The sequence below is a fragment of the Ictalurus furcatus genome, chromosome 23 (genome assembly GCF_023375685.1).
Source record: "Ictalurus furcatus strain D&B chromosome 23, Billie_1.0, whole genome shotgun sequence".
Taxonomy (NCBI): Eukaryota; Metazoa; Chordata; class Actinopteri; order Siluriformes; family Ictaluridae; genus Ictalurus; species Ictalurus furcatus.
This window is the reverse complement of record NC_071277.1, coordinates 828,203-846,998: the sequence shown is the minus strand read 5'-3', so window position 1 is coordinate 846,998 and position 18,796 is coordinate 828,203. Positions and strand designations below refer to the sequence as shown.

The 18,796-nt window shown below is 38.3% G+C and overlaps 1 protein-coding gene across 2 annotated transcripts in view; it reads right to left on the bottom strand.

The window, feature by feature from the left end:
* Nucleotides 1-18,796, bottom strand: part of fam49bb (family with sequence similarity 49 member Bb) — a 70,148-nt gene that overhangs the window by 32,248 nt on the left and 19,104 nt on the right. For both annotated transcript variants that reach the window (XM_053611588.1, XM_053611586.1), the window contains one exon: nucleotides 10,520-10,602. The gene's annotated coding sequence lies outside the window, so the exon portion shown is untranslated. The remainder of the gene's footprint in view (nucleotides 1-10,519; nucleotides 10,603-18,796) is intronic.

Genomic DNA, 18,796 nt, shown 5'->3' with positions numbered 1-18,796 from the left:
GAAAGAAAAAAAAAAAAGACAAAAGGTAGAATGTGACTGTGCCACGCCTTACTGCGGGGATCTGGCCGATGTGGAGGAAGAGTTTGGTGCAGAACCAGCGTAGGGAAGTCGACCTCTGAATACAGATTTATGCAGGGCCATGGATCTCACATACACACACACATATGCATACGAGCACACAGACACACACTTACTATTCTTGTGAGAACCTACCATGACGTCATTAATAACGCAGCTAATTAATGCTATGCTCGCACTTGAACCTAACCCCAACCTTAACCTCAGTAACCCAAAGGAAACCTTCTGTCTATTTTAGTTTTTAAATAAAAGCAGCAGCTTTCATATTTAAAAAAGCAGTTTTCCCTCATGGGGAACAACCAAATGTCAACATAAGGTCAAAACTGTCAGATATTCCTCTCCTTGTGAGGAGATATCGTCCTCGCCAAGTTATAAGCACCCCCATGCTATTATTACCTTACTAGTGTCTATTACCTTTCTAGTATTTCTAATGTATTACTGCAGATAAGTAGCGTTACACCAACGCTAACTTTACTCTCTGTACTCTTTTTGTTTTACATTTTTTTCCTGGGCACCAGCTATAAATTAGCACTGAGACTCTGAACAATTCACATACTCACACGTGCATATGTCTAAGAGTAAAACTAGCACAGATCGTTCCACTAGCCTAAACCCCTGGTGACTTTCTGACCATGACTCGCTCACCCTTATTACTCAGCCATCATACAGATACAGATCACATGAAGAGAGCGCAATGTAGATGCAGATTAAAGCTGTTAATCTGGTGAGGAGTGGAGATTTCTGTGCTAAGGGTGGGGCACTGGCACAGGGGTTTTGGTGCTGTGTTTGGCATGCAGAAGATTTGCGCTAAGAGGATTGGGATGTTTTGTAAAGCACATAGCTCCCTCTGGTGACCGTTGAGAGATTCAAATATGGAAGATGCCACTCCCTGTCTCAGGGGTCGGTTCTACAAATATTTCGATGTTTAGGTGTGAAAGGAAAGGTGGGCAGTGGGATGTTAGTGGTTAGCTTTCTTACGGTTCTGGGTCAAGGTCTCTGATTGTGCCTTTAACCATCAACTACTCAAATGTAAGTTGATTTGGATAAAAGGATAAGGCCTGACCAGGGGTTGCAAAAACTTTCTTCTAACAATTAATATGCCAGAGCGGTAGAAATATTACTAAGAGTGTGGTAATTCACTGTCGGTGCAGGGCAGTGGGCAAACAGGGCTGAAGATTTTTTACTGCCCATAAACATATTACCAGCCAGTGAAACGAGCTTAGGGAAACTTTAGTCCGGATACTCAGTGTGTGGTGGAGTAAGAAGCGCAGACCACCAGTGGATGACACATTGCTAAATTAAAAGGAAACCAACCCACCTAATGTTTAAATAATCCTTCCCCTCCCTGCAGCATGTACATCCACGTATGCCAGCGCAAGTATTTTACATGAGTCATCAAACCCAAGTCAAATCCGCCTCATGCTCGTGAGACGCCTCACACGACCACAGCAGATACTGGATATGGTGCATAGATAAACACACTGTCTCACACTGCCGGCCCTTTAAAGGTCATTTACAATAATATTTAAATCGCAAAAATAATTCCCCTGTAATAAAATGTGAGTCATCTGACAAAAAAAACAAGACAAAAAAACCCCAAAGAATAACATAATTGTAACGGTTAAGGTTTCTGTACGGAGATGTTTATTTAACATATTTGCAGCGTCAGTGTGTTGTAACCGTCGAAGAGAAACAGACGAAAGTCTACATCGCATGTTGCGGTTCCTTTGCTGTAATTTTTATGAACTTCAATAGAAAGAAATAATTTGCTTTGCAGATGTTCCACAACATTAAATATAACTATAAATAAATAAGAAGTATGACTGGCCAGTGTTTTAATTAACAGGAAACTGCTTTAACTCTATATTAGGGGTGCCATATGTCTAATTATGTCTAATTCTGAGCTCTGGCTTCAGCTTCCTAACAAGCTGGGCTATGTGAAGAAAAGAATTTGACTGTGCTGTAATGTATATGTGACAAAATAAAGGCTTCCTTCTTCTTCTTTAAGTAGCGGTTTTATGAGAGGAATTAAACATTTAGGGACACACTGTTGTCAGAAAATAATCAACACGCCAGTCCTGTTTTATTCCATACATATTATACACGCGAACAGTGCGTATTTTGAGAGCCAAGAGTCCAGTGAGGATAGTACGGTGGCGTTTTACGGTCACTGTGCAAAAAATACAAGATTTCAAAAGAAAAGTCATAATATTACAAGAATAAAGTCATGACATTATTGAGAAAGCGTTGCAGTGTTTTGAGAACAGTCGTAATACTAGGACAGAATGGAGCATATTCCTGAAACATTGCAACATAATACTCTGACTTTTTTCTTGAAATATTTTGACATCATTCTCAAAATATTACAACTTTTTACTCTATTCTACTGTTTTTAAACAGTGGCCCTGAATCGCCATCACAGGATAAATTAATGGTGATCAATAATGAGAGAAAGATTAAGGAAATTTTCCTGCAGATAATTTGATTTCCAATTCACAGTGAGGAGATTATTATTATTATTATTATTATTATTATTATTATTATTATTATTATTATTATTATTATTAGCAGTTATAAATGGAGTAAATTCATATAAAAAAAAAACACAGTAAGCGCTAAGAAGTCACATAATCTGATCAACACCGCCACCTGCTGAATCACTGATCATTAAAGGGGTCATATGATGATTTTTAAGGTTTTCCTTTTCCTCTAGTGTGTAATGTACGTTTGAATGTATAATATCTGTAAATGTACAAAGCTCAGTCATGCACAGAAGGGATTTATTCTATCTAACAGAGGACACTGCTCCAGCCCTGCCTAAAACACCTCGATGGAAGTCCCGATATTACTTCCACAAACGTCACAATTTGAAATATCGGCATAATGCCGCCATCATTCTTTTTATTTTTAATTAATTACATTTTTTTAAACTGTATCTTATGTAGTCCCTTCAGGACATAAAGTTGTTACAGTGAAGAAGACAAATTAAACCATTATAACATCTTATCTGAAAGGTAAGAGAGTTACAAAATAAAAATGTACCACTGTGAAACGTCGAGACTGCATTAGAAGCATTGGAACCGAAGCTCGCGATAATGTGCAAATAAATATTTTGCCATTAGGGCTATATGATGATATAATAATATACAGTGCAGTAGAAAAGTATTTGATTTCTTCTGGTTTTGTGTATCTCTCACACTAAACTCTTTCAGAAATGAAAACAAAACCTAAAATAAAACAAAGGCAACCTCAGTAAACACAAAAGACAGTTTTTAAATGATCATGTTATTTATTGAAGCAAACATGTTTTCCAATACCAACTGGACCTGTGTGAAAATGTATTTGCCCCTATAGTTACTAATTCCCCAAACGGGGTTCAGCTGGACTGGACGCACCCAGGACTGATTACTGCCAGCCCAGTTCAATCAAATCAACACTTACTGTAAACAGAACTTTTTCAACAGCATGACGCTGGTTAAAAGATCTTACACAGTAACACACGATGCCAAAGTTGAAAGAAATTCCAGAAATGATGGGGATGATGGTGACTGAAAGACATCAGTCTGGGAAGGGTTGTAAAGCTATTTCAAAGGCTCTGGGACTCCAAAGAACCACAGCGAGAGCCGTTATCTCCAAATGGAAAAACTCAGCACAGTAGTGAACCTTCCAAAATTCCTCCAAGAGCACAGTGACGACTCATCCAGCAAGTCACAAAAGAACCAAAATCAACATCAAAGAACCTACAAGCCATTAATAAAGCTCACTGTTCATGACTCTACCATCAGAAAGACACTGGGCAAAAATGGCATCCATGGAAGAGTGGCGAGGTGAATTCCACAAAAAGAACATCATACCTACAACTTGCAGTAATTGGAGGAAACTGAATTCTGTTCTCTAAAAGAAAATCCTAAAGGAGAATGTCCAGTCTTCAGTCCGTAAGCTGAAACTCAAGCGCAACTGGATTGTGCAGGAAGACACTGATCCAAAGCACAGGAGTAAGTCCTGGTCCTAGAAGTAAGTGAAAGTCTGATCTCCAGTTATCGGAAGCATTGGTTGCAGCTATTGCTGCTAAAGGCGGCACAAACAGATTTTAAGTTTAAGGGGGAAATTAGTTTTTCACATGGGTTGCCTTTGTTTTATGGTGTATTTCCTTTGAAGATCTAAAACTATTTTGTATGAGATATACACAAAAACAGAAGAAATCAGAATGAGGCAAATACTCACAAAGTACTGTGATATCTCCTTCTAACATTTTTAATAACACTTACAAACTCTGATTGGAAGCATCAGATTTGACGTTAACATTTTGTACCTTTAAAACTGAAAAACATTATTAAAATGTATTATTAGAACGACCTTTTTTCTGTAAACAAACATTTTTCATAAGCTTTTTTGCTGCCGGTTGTTTAACAAACTTGTATATCATCATGACCACTACCATGTTTTCAACTACCATGTTATATGATTGTCATATCGCCCACCCCATTTGACGTCAAGAATAAGAATAAAAACAGAGGAAAACAATAAGAAGATTATATACAAAAATAAATAGTCTGGTAACTGCATGGGGATCTATCCAAGCTATGCAACAGGGACCTGGCCATAGGATGCAAGATGAACATGCACTGAAATTCAATCAGAAATGCAGTCATTGTCCACTACATTTCCTGTGGCGGATGTGTTTCATACTGTGGCATGTGGTCAGGATATAAATCCAGATAGCATGCATTTAAGATGCTAGAGTTGAATGCCTGTGGATGGGTTTTGGCATCTACGGCACAAAGGTAGACAAAATGGAGCAGATTTGTCACTAAAATCACTAACAGGCAGTGATCATAAAAAGCTACAACATGACTCATAAATTTAATACAAAGCAGCTAATAAGAAGAATCTAATACATTCCAGCTATACCGTGGCTTCACCAGGTGGGGGCAGCACTGTCCTACTGCTAACATTGCTCAAGATACACTCTGAAATCAGGAAACACTGCCAGGTGACCTCTGAACAGCTTTAAAACACAAATCTAGTTCTTTCCTGACCGTGTACAGCATTCGAAGGCACCTAGTCATAAGACTGAAGTTAATCCTTTAAACCAAATGACCAGACAAGGGTCTCAAACACGCCACTACAAACTGTGAGTATGCCACAGAGTAACACACACGGTAACTACTGAGAACACTGAGCGTGGTTTTGTCTGAATCCTCGATGTGATACTCTGCTGTATCTTTAAACTTGTGCATGAGAAACCTGACACAGTTGAAATATTATTCTGTGTGCAAATCTCTATTATTGATGCATCATTTTAATCATCACAGTAGATTGAACAGTATGTCAATTGCACATAACTGACTTTTTTTGTTGTTGTTTTTTTAAAATCCAATTACAAAATGCTTCCTTCCTGCATTGGCACAGAATATCACAGCCTCCATCAACCTCATCTGTCACGTATATGTGATTAGCTCAAACAAACAATTCAGCATATTCTGCTGTATTGAGAAACGTATGAAAAACCTTTTACCCTTTGAAATTCATTTAAGATGGAAACATCAGGGTATTTCAAATATGTTAACGCTGTTTAAAACTCAGGACTACAACCACACGTCCATCCATCTTCTGTAGCGCTTATCTTACACAGGGTCGCGGGGAGCCTGGAGTCTATCCCAGGGAACTCTGGGCACAAGACGGAGCACACCCATTCACACACTACATTTTGGAAATGCCAGTCAGACTACAGCGCATATTTTTGGACTGGGGGAGGAAACCAGAGTACCCAAAGGAAACCCCCGAAGCACGGGGAGAACATACAAACTCCACACGCAGGGTGCTGGCGGGAATCAAACACCCAACTCTGGAGGTGCCAGGCAAACGTGCTAACCACTAAGCCACCGTGCCTGCAGGACTACAACCATTACACTCTAACAATATAGTATTAGGATGAGACAGACATAGAAGAAGGTTTTACCAAAGCAGTTCTTACCGAGTGTTAGCAACACTTCAGCAATACAATAAAGTATTTCCAGTATTACGTGTAAGAAGCAAGAGCCTTGAGGCACAGCAAAAAGAAAGTCGAACTGGTTTCATCTTTCAGCTGTAAATTACAAGCAGCCAGCAGCCAGTGTGCGCTGACCAGTCGAGACTGAGGAGGCAAAGTGCTGCTGTCAGACCACGAATGCTAATCTGCATAGATTGTCGTCAGCTGGCAGACAAGACACCGACCCTACAATGTACTGAGAACTAGTAAAAATATTGCAGCAGCTGTTCAGCTCAACCATTTATGTAAATTTTTTAGCTGAAGACAGCTAATCAGCACAGAATCTAGCTACAGTGCCGGAAACAGAGGAGTTTTCACAGACTTTCAAAGATTTACCCTCTGTGGTCTGATTAGTAAACTGGCATCATGGCTTGTTTAAAGAAAACAGATTGTTTCAAGACAAATGGACAGAAGTGTGTGTTTATTCTCCATTTCAAATTCAAAATAGACGTGTTGTCTGTTCAGAGTCTACGACACTGGATTAAAGTAATGACATGAAGCACTACTGTGCAACAAAACAGAACCACCTCGAAGAGTTGGTTTTTTTTTAAAATAGCCATTAACTAATCATTAATGGTTAAACATCATAAGCTACAGTAATTATTGTGTTCATTCAGTCATGTTAGTTGCTTCTCCGGACCTTTACAAAACAAGAAATTGCATGTATCTGGACATTAGAAAATGTAGCTGAATACTAAAATTTGGTGTAGAGAGTTCCATGTCAGATTAAGTGCAAAAAATTGTTTCTAGTAACATCTGGGTTCTCTGGAATGTATGAACCCTGTAATATACATTCCTTGATAATGTGAAAGCGGAATCAGGCTCAGAACACACCTAGAAGCAACAGAGATAATTCATGCTTCAACACGGCTGATCAGAAGTACAAGTTTGAGACAAGAGGAAAAATATGTTCATCCAAGCTGATGATTGATGAGGGCAAGAGTTTGGACAGATAGCAAACACGCCTAAGCGTGCACATCACAAAGACTGGTGAAGACTGGCAGGATTTTCCTCTCACTAGGTGGAAATGGCCATTTTTAATGTAATGATGTTCCCAGGGTTCATTTACAGTAGAACATGTCCGTCTCCTCATACTGGTCAGTTACATTCTGTTATCTTTGACCCTGTGATATGTGATATATGATGTGTGATAAGCAGGCACTGGGAAAACAGGAAGACACATTACTAAAGTCCACGTCGTGTCCCACAATGCAGCGCAGTTCCATATTGGCAAATGTTTCACAAATTCTGAGTATGTTAAAGGCATGATGGAAAAATATGTAAGCAACTTGTTTAACATACACACAGTTGCAATCAAAATGATTCAACCCCCATTGCAGATCAGGTTTATTGCCAAAATTTACAGACTTTCATCAGATTGCAATGAACAAATCAAACAAACGCAATTGAAATACAAAAGGAACAAATGCTTCAAGTGGTTTCCCCAAATTCAACTGAAAATGCAACTTATAATCATTTCTCCAATTTCAGAATCATTCAACACCTTCATGGCGAGCATCTTTAGTAGTTAGTAGAGCACCATTTTGCTGTTATGACCTTCTGAAAGTGAGATTCATAGCCAGACACCAGCTTCTGGCAGCGTCCTGAGGAATCTTATCCCGTTCTTCATGAGCAACGGCCTCCAGTTCAGCAAAATTTTTGGGTTTTTGTGCTGCAACCACCTTCTTCAAATCCCACCAGAGATTTTCTATGAGGTTCAAGTCAGGTGACTGTGATGGCAATGTAGAATCTTCCAAGACTTCTTCTGCAACCATGACTTGGTGGAATTTGAGGTATACTTGGGATCATTGTCCTGTTGGAAGGTCCAATGATGCCCAAGCTTCAGCTTTCTTAGTTTTCACAATTTAAATGAACAAAAAACAGCTCAGTCACATGGAAATTGTAAGTACAAGCCTACAACTATTTTACCCTCAAATTCATAAAATTAGAATCAGGTGTAAAGATTGGGTGCCAGTGATCAGAACCTGCTTTGGGAGTCTTATTTACACTCCTCTCATGTCTAGTGTCTGGTGTTCCCTTTGTTATTGAGGTGTGTGATGTCATCAGGCCAAGATCTAAAGAGTTCTGTAAGGCCTTCAGAAAGAAGGTTGTGGATGCCTGAGTCAGTCAAGGGATTTAAAAAGATGTCCAAATTATCTGAAATACATCATTCCGCTGTAAGAAAAATCATCTACAAATGGCGCAGATTTCAAACGACTGCCAGGACCGGCCGTCCCAGCAAATTCAGCCCAAGATCAGACCATCTGATGCAAAAAGAAGTCTCCAAGAACCCCAAAATTTCACCACAGGATCGGCTACTAAGTCTTGCAACTGTTGGTGTCAAGGTGCATGCTTCTACCATCAGAAAGAGATTGCACAAATTTGACATGAGAGGTGTGCGAGGAAAACGCCTTTGCTGTCTAAAAATAACATTAAAGCAAGACAGGCAATAGGCAAAGAACAGGCCTTTTGGAATAATGTGCTCTGGTCAGACGAATCAAAGATAGAGTTGTTTGATCACAGTAACAGCAGACATGTTTGGCGCAGACCAAAGACAGCTTTTCAGGAGAAGCACCTCATACCAACTGTGAAGCACGGTGGTGGAAATGTTATGGTTTGAGGTTGCTTCACTGCCTCAGGGACTGGACAGCTTGCATTCTGTGATTCAACAATGGATTCTGCATCATATCAAAGAGTTCTTGAAGAAAACGTGAGGTCATCTGTCCAAAAGTTGAAGTTGAACTGAAAGTGGACCTTTCAACAGGATAATGATCCTAAACACACCAGCAAATCCACCAAGGAACGGCTCAGAAAGAAGAAATGGAGGGTTATGGAATGGCCTAGTCAAAGCCCGGATTTGAATCCCAGTGAAATGTTGTGGGGGGAATATTGCATGGAAGAGAGGTCTGGTGGACAATTATGCAAAACAACTACAAGTTATTTCTGCAAAAAGGAACAATACTAGCTTCTGAGACCGAGGGTGTACTTTTTGCACAGAAGAATATCACATCTATTGATATTTCTGTTGAATATATAATTTAAAAAGCTATTTTTCCTTGTGGTTTTGTTGAAGTATATCAACTTTATTTAGGCACTGTTTAAAGATGATCAAATGTTTGCTTGTCCAAATATGTCAAAAAAGACAACAATTACCATGGGGTGTACTTATTTTTTCAGAAGACTGTATAGAGTATATTCATACACACACTGCATATAGACACCGTACTGTGCAAAAGTATTTATTTACTTTTTTCTGTACAAACTTTGTTATAGATTTATCACTACAAAATCATTTTAGATTTCCAAACATTAGTTTTCCAAAACAAAATGAAATGTTTCAGAAAAATGTTTGTATGTCAGTAAAGAAAACAGCATATTAAGTGGTAAGAGACAATTTTCAGACAAAAAAACACAATGACGGCTGCTGAGTTTTGCTGCACAAATATTCTTATTTTACAAGTGCACAAGTCAAAGTCTCCAGAAGAACTGTGGCTGCTTCTGCACGATGCTCAATAAAACTTACAGCTCATTTCCTTATAACTACACAAACCGTACCTGAGACTACTATTTTCTTTAAGCAGAGGGTCATCACACCAAATACTGACTTTGTTTCATTGATTACTGTTTACTGCTCTTTTATTTAATGTAGAAAATTTTAATTTAATTGTTTTTGAAGGCATCTTTGCTCTATAGCATTTCCTTGCAAGACTTTTGCACAATACCATGGGGCTCTTTAAATGAACACACTGAATGATGCATTTATGAATCACCGTGTGCAAGAGCCCAAAACTGCTTGTGCATGTCGGGGCGTGCATCATTCGTTTCTGTTCTTTCTGACACTGGTTTAGCAAACATAATGTGAAAATATCACTAGGTATTATAGACATGCTGTATTATTAGCACTGCAGCTGATCACAAAGTTCACTAGTCCAGTGGCTTTCACTTCTACGCTCTGTGGCAGAACACACACACAAAGTTTTAATGTATTAAGTTTAACTGTCTCCAGAGCACGCACCGCTACATTTGCTGTTTAGATTATGGGCACAGCACAACACCGCACAAATACTGCATTTTATAGTGATACTAACTAAGAGGCATGAGTGCATTTTTATTTTTCTGAAATTAGCTCCGCTACACACAGCCAGTGTCCAATGTAAAGACCAATCTGATTAACAAGACTGCATGCTGGGTAGGGAACCAGTCTGGTATAAAATGGGCTCAAGAGGCATATCACATTAAATGAAAGCGAATGGAATGTTCATAATAATCGAATAGTTTTAACTAATATTACATTTTCCATAAATCATGTTTTATGCATGGAACTACATTATAATAGAACAATCTCCTGTGTATCCCCTGTATCTCAAGCAACTACACATGTCCACGCACAGTACAGCACAGGAAACTTACCAGCAGATGAGCAGAGGAAGGTGAGGGGAGGAAGAGCCACCCAGGCACTTGGCCAAGGTCGCAGTCCTGCACTGCAACTCACACTGAGAGAGAGAGAGAGAGAGAGAGAGAATTAAGTCCTAGGTCCAATCACTGACTATCTCCATATTGTGGTTGGTATAGCTTTATTCATCGTAGAATGATAACCACCGTTGGGACATTTGGGTTTGTGGTTTATAGAGGAAAATAACCTTTTTAGCAGCGGTAAAGTCAGCTATTATTTTTTTCGAGAGTGTGACAATTAAAAACTGTTAGCATTTAATATACAAGAGTTCTTTTTAACAGACGTTTCAATCAAATCAGGTAGTGTTAATAATACACAGTCTCAAAGCTGCTAATCACACCACAGTCCCAAAACATGTGTAAATAGCTACTGAAAGAGTCAGAACTGCACTAATTCCCAATAAATTCCTCAGGTAACAGCAATGGATTGGTCCAAAAGTGGGCCAGAGGATAACTTGCACACAGTAAAATACAACACACAAACAAAATCCCTTAACAGGACATCTACATGATGGACCAACAACCAAGTCAACCGGTGTCTAATAATGTGTTAGGTGTACACAGTGTCTAAAAAGCTCCGCATTGCTGCTGCGCCTGATTCACTACACATCCGAGAAAAATTCAACCAAAATGTGTGAGACAGTGATCTTAAATGATCTTCTGAAGTTATAGCAGGATTTTTAAAGACACTGTGAATTGAACATTTGGAGAGAAATAAAATGACATTAGTAGTGAAAAACACTGAGCCACTGGTCTGACCTGGGCTGGGAGTATACAGCACTGTGACGGAGCTGCACACGCTCAAGCATTTCCCCATTTCAGTTCCCTCTGGTGTCCTTTTTTTGGTCATCACCCCCAACCACCCACAAAAAAGGCTAAACATTTATAAAGGTTCTTCTGACAGGAATCAATGGTACTGGGTCCAAAATATGCTACAAAGCAGCTTCGATGAACTTTTCCACGTTAACACTCATTGTGCAACACATCATAATACTGCAGCACTGTTGAGTGCTAAACTCTGATTGGTCAAAAGGTGTTGATTAATTATACACCACATCTTGGAAAACAATTTTAGCTGCAAGCTTTATATGAATGTGCTTGTTCTAATACGTTATCATTTCTGTGGTAACATGGTAAAAATAGTAAATAAAATTTTCCAGCACAGGGAAATCTTCAGGATGATCGGCTTGCCATTGTTCTATAATATGACCTGATAAAATACAAGAAAGATAAAAAGAGAGAGAGCCTGGTGAGGGAATTACTGTTTTATAGCTGTTACAATGTAAGTGATAACAGGAACCAAGTTGTTTCACAGATGTTCTACAACATTAAACTTTAAACTACAAACAAATGAAATGTATGACATGTCATTCTTTAATTATTAAAAAACTGTAATCGCTGGCAGGTCTCTGTGGTATAAGCGGTATAAAGCCTAAAATCAGAAAACACTTCAGGATGGTAATGGCCCAGTGATAATCAGCACCCCATCACTGATTACTTTCCTAGAACAGCATGCACCATTCTTTTTTATTACTAACTTAGCATTATGTAACTGACATACAACGTGAGCAGTCAGCCAAGACCATCCTATTTTTACATACAAATTGACAAAAGCAGTATTTACGATTGATGCATATTGCAAAAGGCCCTTATAAATATTTAAGTAGGCTTATTGTCACTTGTCATGAAGAATTTATGAAGGTGTCATGTAGCAAAACACTACATTTTTGTATAGACGAACATACTACAATCTGTGGAATAATATGATACTCAGACATGACTGTATGTCCTATTAGATCTGGCATTAACACTTCGTAGTAGCACTTTATTACAGCGTGTAATAATCCCAGTGGATACATATGACTTCAGGGGGATTAAGAACAGTCAAACAGCAAATGTACTCATTTATCAGCTATAGCTTAATCAACTACTGTGCTGTCCACAATAGAAGCTCTGCTTCAGATCCAAATAGGTTCAAATAGACATATAACGTAGATCCCAACTCCAAAGCAATAGCTAGGTTTTAAAGACTTGAGCCAGCAGTGGCCTTGTGCTGTTTACACTCGTATTAGCTTTCATGCAGTCGTCACATTCAGCAGGATTTCAGTTTGAGGAAATTGAGTCATCAGTCAAGGGTCATCACTTTGTATTATTCCTAGTTTGAAAGAATGTTTTGTGACTCGTCTGTGGCTCACTGTTCTTCATACAGCTACAGTTGAGTCTGTAAACCTATACACCGTTAGGATAAAATGAAGAAAAACATGAAATAATCAAACAACAGCAAGACACTTAGTGTGTTCATTTTCACAAAAGTCCGATCATTACTACAAGAAATATACAACGGCATTTAATTGAAAATTTATAATAGTAAAACAACCACAATAATACCAGTTCAAAAGTATGCATCTCTCTTTCCGAAGCTGAAATTCATATTCCAGAGAAGCCTCTAGGCCCCTCCCCTTAATACTGCACACAATGTTTACTTATTATGCTGCTTTTCAGTATAATACTGCACCTTATTTATCATTTGATATATATGGTTATCATAGTGTTTTAATATGTTATACTTGCTTTGTGGTATTGCTTATTTGCTCTACATGTTGTGTCCTGCGTCCTACTGTCTGCGTCCTACTGTCTGTAACCAGGCACTGTCTGAATCCCAATGCACTCCATGCACATGGCCCATAAAGCTATCTAGAATCTTATCTTTGTAACAGCTAGCAGCCTCTGTATCCTGTATGCCGCTATTATTTCTGCAAGATTGGTTGGGAAATCTTTACCCATTTGTCTTCGACATATCTGATATAATGCTGCCAGATGTCCTGCACTGCCTACACTTGGTCTGGAGACAGAGAAGGTCGTGTAACACCCACACTGCAGTTTTTAACATTTTAAAATTCTATTTTTGTAGATAAACTGTGAAAAAGGTATTTTTCCCCATTCAGAAACCTCAGTGTAATAGTTTCTGTTACGTATGTAACAGTTTGGTAGATACTTGCTCCTTGATTCTATCTAACTCGAAAGTCATTTAGGCTAAAACAATTTCTGACAAATTAATAAAAACTAATGACTAAATGTAATTCAATTAAATATCCAACCTAAAAAATCAAGGCCAGGATTTATATATATATATATATATTTATTTATTTTTTCTTTTTCTTTTTTGTTATACATTATTCGTTCCCAATGAACAACTTACTTTCTTTTCCCAATTGAGTTAAAAGGCAGGAACAGAGTCCTGACTCACTCCAGGTCATTCTACACCCTGGGGTATTTACAGGTTACACGCCATTGCTCGAGGACGTAATAGTAGCAGTCTGTTACTAAAACAGAACCCCAGTTACCACACCACCAAAACACAAGGCTACAACATTGTGTCTACGGGTTATATAATGATTAATTTTATATTAAGCACTTCACTAGACATTCAACATGATGAATGATAAAAACAGTATAGATTATACACTGGCCTAGTCTATGAAGCACAGGAGTGCAGTGACTTGTTAACAGTGTATGTGGCAGACAGCAAGACGGTGGAGAGTGGGAGGTGATCAGGCCACTTCCTTTTGTGCAGTCACTTCCTCCCATTCGCAGCAGATTTGAGGTTCTCCTCCTGAACTACAAGTCTGCACAATAAGCTTATAAACCTAGCCAAGGCTTTTCAAAGAATGCAGTAAATTCAATATCAGCTAAAACATATTTAAATCATTTCCTATAACTGTCAGAGACTGGAATTAGCTGAAGCATGTATCAAACTGGTGAAAAACACCCTCTTCGTTTGCAAAAAAAAAAAAAGTAGCAATTTCTGTCACCTTATGCCTCTCTGTGTGATTTACTAAAGGAAATAATTTCATATAAATTTAGGGATAGAAATATAATTCCTATTTAAAAGAAAATAGACTTTTTTAAAAGATATTATTAACCATTAGTATAAAACATACAGGTACATGGTACATTTGTGTAATTAATGTAAACTAAAGAACAAAATATTGCACACAGTCTGCTGTAATCATGTGTTTTCCCAGCAATCAAAGTCTCTGTACAGAGAATGAGGAACAAACAGACACTTCCCCAAGATGTCTGCAGAATAACTGCAAACAAAATAATAGTGAAAAACAGATTTATTATATCAAACAACAAAAATCTAAATCTTGGCATCATCATGTGACCACACACACACACACACACACACACACACTTCCTCATACCTTGGCTAACAGAGTGCTTGTCTGTCATTTTTCATTTATTAAACCATCATATAACTTTTATATATTTTATGTATTAAGGAAGAAAAATAGTAGGTGGTGAACTGAAAGATCAGGGAAAAAAGAATATTTTCAAACCTAACCTACATCACCCTGAATTGACTGATTAACTGCAACATGCCAATATCGTTCTCCATTTATTCTTGTGAGTCTTGGGGGGGGGGGGACTTCTAGCTTTCACTAAAGAATCTGGTACTTTTTGACACTAAAACTGGCCAAGACCTGCTCAAACCAAACACATTAATCACATAGAAGGTGCTGCAAATAAGTTGTGTATGAACGATTTTTCTATACGCCTGGGTTGCTGCTTTCACAGGAAGAGGCTGTCTGACTGACATTACCAACCACAGACCTTTTCCCGTAGCCTGACAGTAAACATGTGAGGATCTTTCATTTACTAGCCACTCTGAGGTTGTTCAGACACGAAGCCATAAACTTCTTTCCTGTTACTATATCGTGTTCCGTCATGCTCATTGTATCACAGAGCTCAAAGTGTGTTTTGTAAACCAGTGTACAGAAGAGTGTATACATGAGCCTGCATACACAGAAGCGCAATTAGCCAATCAGGTTGCAACATTCAAGGTTCAGATGTTTGCAAATAGCTAACTGTATACTGTAAGTGCATATGAGGCCGAGAGCATTAGATCAGCAGAGGGAAAAAGTCCAGAAAGGCATTAAAGGCACTCCTCAGGACGAAATACGTCACACACTCCTTAAAGCAAAGTATCATAGTAAAGAATTCCAGGAGGCATGAAGCTCTTCAGAGTCTTCAGTCTTGCACCCAGAGATCAAAGCCTTCTGCGGGTTGGTCAAATTACAAAGGAAGCTATAAAGCTGCACAGTAAGTGTTGACGTACCTTTAAAGGGTTTTTCTCCAAAGCTGCTGAACTTGTGGTTTTGGGGGAGTTCATGTCGTACATTACAATAAATCTCAAATTTAGAATCCAAAACATGAGTTCGGTTTAGGCACGGTTCTCAGTGCAGGGAAGAGTCCGCTTATATTGTAGTCCTGACGCTGGTATGACAATGACCTAATCAAGTGCTTTATATCACTGTGATATTGTAAAGCTGGGCCATATAACGTCAATATGATATTTTGGAGACAATGCTATACACTGTCACACTGTACCACAGCACTATTGCTGAAGAGACTCCAGTGCTTTTTACCGGGCAGAGGTAAAACTGTTCCACTACGTTTTGTCACAAAGGCGTCTTCAGTTTAGAGGGCTTTGCAGTTTCTCGGCAACAAGACGTTTTTTCTTTTTAACTTGTGTGAGAGAAAAACAAAGAGAGGTTGGTGAGGGAATGGCTATTTATAGCTACTACAACATAAGCAATAATAGTACCCAACCTGTTTTGTGGAGGTTTCCCAGTGTTCAACATAACTATAAAATTGAACAAAATGTACAGTGTTCTTTAATGAATACAAAAAAATATAAAAATATCATCAGCAAACTGCTTTGGTATAAAAGAAATTAAACACTCTGGGACATGCCATTGGAAAAATCATCAACTTCACGATGTTAACTCTGCTTCATGTTGGATCCCATCACACCACCCGTGGTGTCCCGAAGAACACAATAGGCTCCATTCTCATTAAGGGGAAAGGAAGGAAACAACCTCCATCACTGAGCAGCATAGAGCCAGGGGCCTATGAAAGGGCCAGACACTTGTTGAAATGCAAGGCAAATCAGCTTATGGGCTACTTAAAAAACAAGAAACAAGAAACATTGCACCCTGCATGAACACTGAAGGAGGAAACAAGCTTGCTTTTCAAAATCTCAGAGTCATTTAACTATTATCCAGCAGGAAAAACAAAACATGGCATTTCTGTTGCTTAAAAAAAGCTGCGGTTTGCACCGTCACATACGCTGTAGCACTACTGCTAATGTTTGCTGCCTATAACCGTATTCAATTCAATTCAATTCTATTCAATTTTATTTGTATAGCGCTTTTTACAATAGACATTGTCTCAAAGCAGCTTTACAGAAATATCAACTTTTATGCAATGTATCAAACCGTATGAAATTAGGGACTTGTTAATGTTTGAATATTAAATGATTTATGTTACTAAACTTTAAGTGAAATTATAAGACATGTTTAGATGGTCTTATCTGTAATGACAAAATGTTTTTCAAAAATTATTTATTTATAAAACAATGTTTACATAGGCTTAATGCAAAGGTTTTCATGACATGATGTTGATTATTTCCCCCCAATTATTTTTGTTCAAAAGAGGCAGGGAGAGTGGTGTACTAGTGCAAATTTTATATCCATAATGCTGGAATTGCCCTGAAAAAGTGGTTTACAAGGCAGTCATTGCACAAACTATCATTCTTCTAAGCAGTCTCTTCTTATGAAGCAAATCAATCCCCTTAAAGCCACATAAGTTGAGACAGGAAGAGTATCAAGACAATAGTGATGCAACACTCTGCAACAACATCCCCTGAGATCTAATAAGATCTATAATAAAATCTGCTAGAGTGGAAGAGACTGATGTTTAGTGAAAACTATGTTACATTTTCTTAACCCGGTAAGGTGTCAATACCAGCTACGGTATGTTATTCTTCTTACGTTCTTACAATCAAAAGACACCTAGATGTGTATCGGATGAAAGACAGGAAATTGTGATGTCGTTGAGCACAGAACATAGTTAATTAAAACCCCCAATGCTGCTATTGGTTCAGGAACGGTTCACCATTTTGGGTGAACTGGGTGAATATGGCAAGCAGAGGAGATGAGGAGATCAAGCATCTCCATGTCTGGTGTAATTTATAATCCCAATCCAAGGCCTGTGAACTATTAAGTACATTATAACCTGAATCAATGAATTGAATCAAGTGCATCCAAGCAGTTCAGTACAGGGCTCAGACTCACTGGTTGTGTGGGAAAGTCTGTGAAGCTTTGCTAAGGTGCTTTATTTCCACAAGTCACAATCTTGGTGTCTAGCTTCCATCCAGCTCTCACGTATGCTTTTTTGGGAAAATGTCCCTTTAGCATTAATGAATTCAGCCAATTGTTATTGTTAAAGATATTAAAATGTAACTCCACGGCCATAACACCACTGGAGAGATGTGAAGATTACACCGCTACTTTCTGTTCATCCAGTTTATGATGTTTCGCTGCTGATAATCCTCACACTGCTCTACAGGCTCTTCGACTGTTTATCTCTGGTTTATAAGTAACTTTAACAGTTCAGTGTAAAATATTACCTATGTCGGTTGTTTATGAGTTATTAATAATTATTTCCCCAGCTCTAACACAGTTACTATGATAAACCTGGGGTGATACAAGCATTAGCTTAATAATAAAGAAATTAAATGTTTTGCAGTAGCATAAATGTGCTTAGGCATATACATTTTTCCCAGTAAGCTAATTTCAAAGCCATCCTTTAATTTATCTGGCTCAAAATTACAAACTCAAGCCAACTTTTCTGATTACCAAGATTCCATAAGTCTAAATCCTAATTCTAAAACTCGGTCATAGTATAATCTGAGAGATAAACATGCGTTCCAGAAAAGACGTATATACAGAAAGTTGTATATACAGAGAACGTATAGTCTTAGAATGACACTGCTCACATACACTGAGTACCAGATGAGGATGAAAATGCTGCAAATCATATGCTATGCAAATCATATGCCTACACAGTCACCAGATCTCAACCTCAACATTTATGGGAGACATTAGAGCAATGTGTTAAGACGGCTCTCTCCACCACCATCATCAAAACACCAACTGACCAAATATCTTTCAGAAGAATGGTGTTTATCCTCAAAGTACAATTACAGAGACTTGTGCCTTGAAACTGTACTGATGGCTTCTGGTAGTGCAACAACTTACTAAGACACTCATGTTTTTTATCCGTTTGTTTTTTCCTTTTATTCGTCACCCAACTGCATGGTTTACCCTGGTGCCAGGTTTGTCTCTGTTTTGCAGTTTTAGCTGTCAGCACTTTTGACTGATTTGC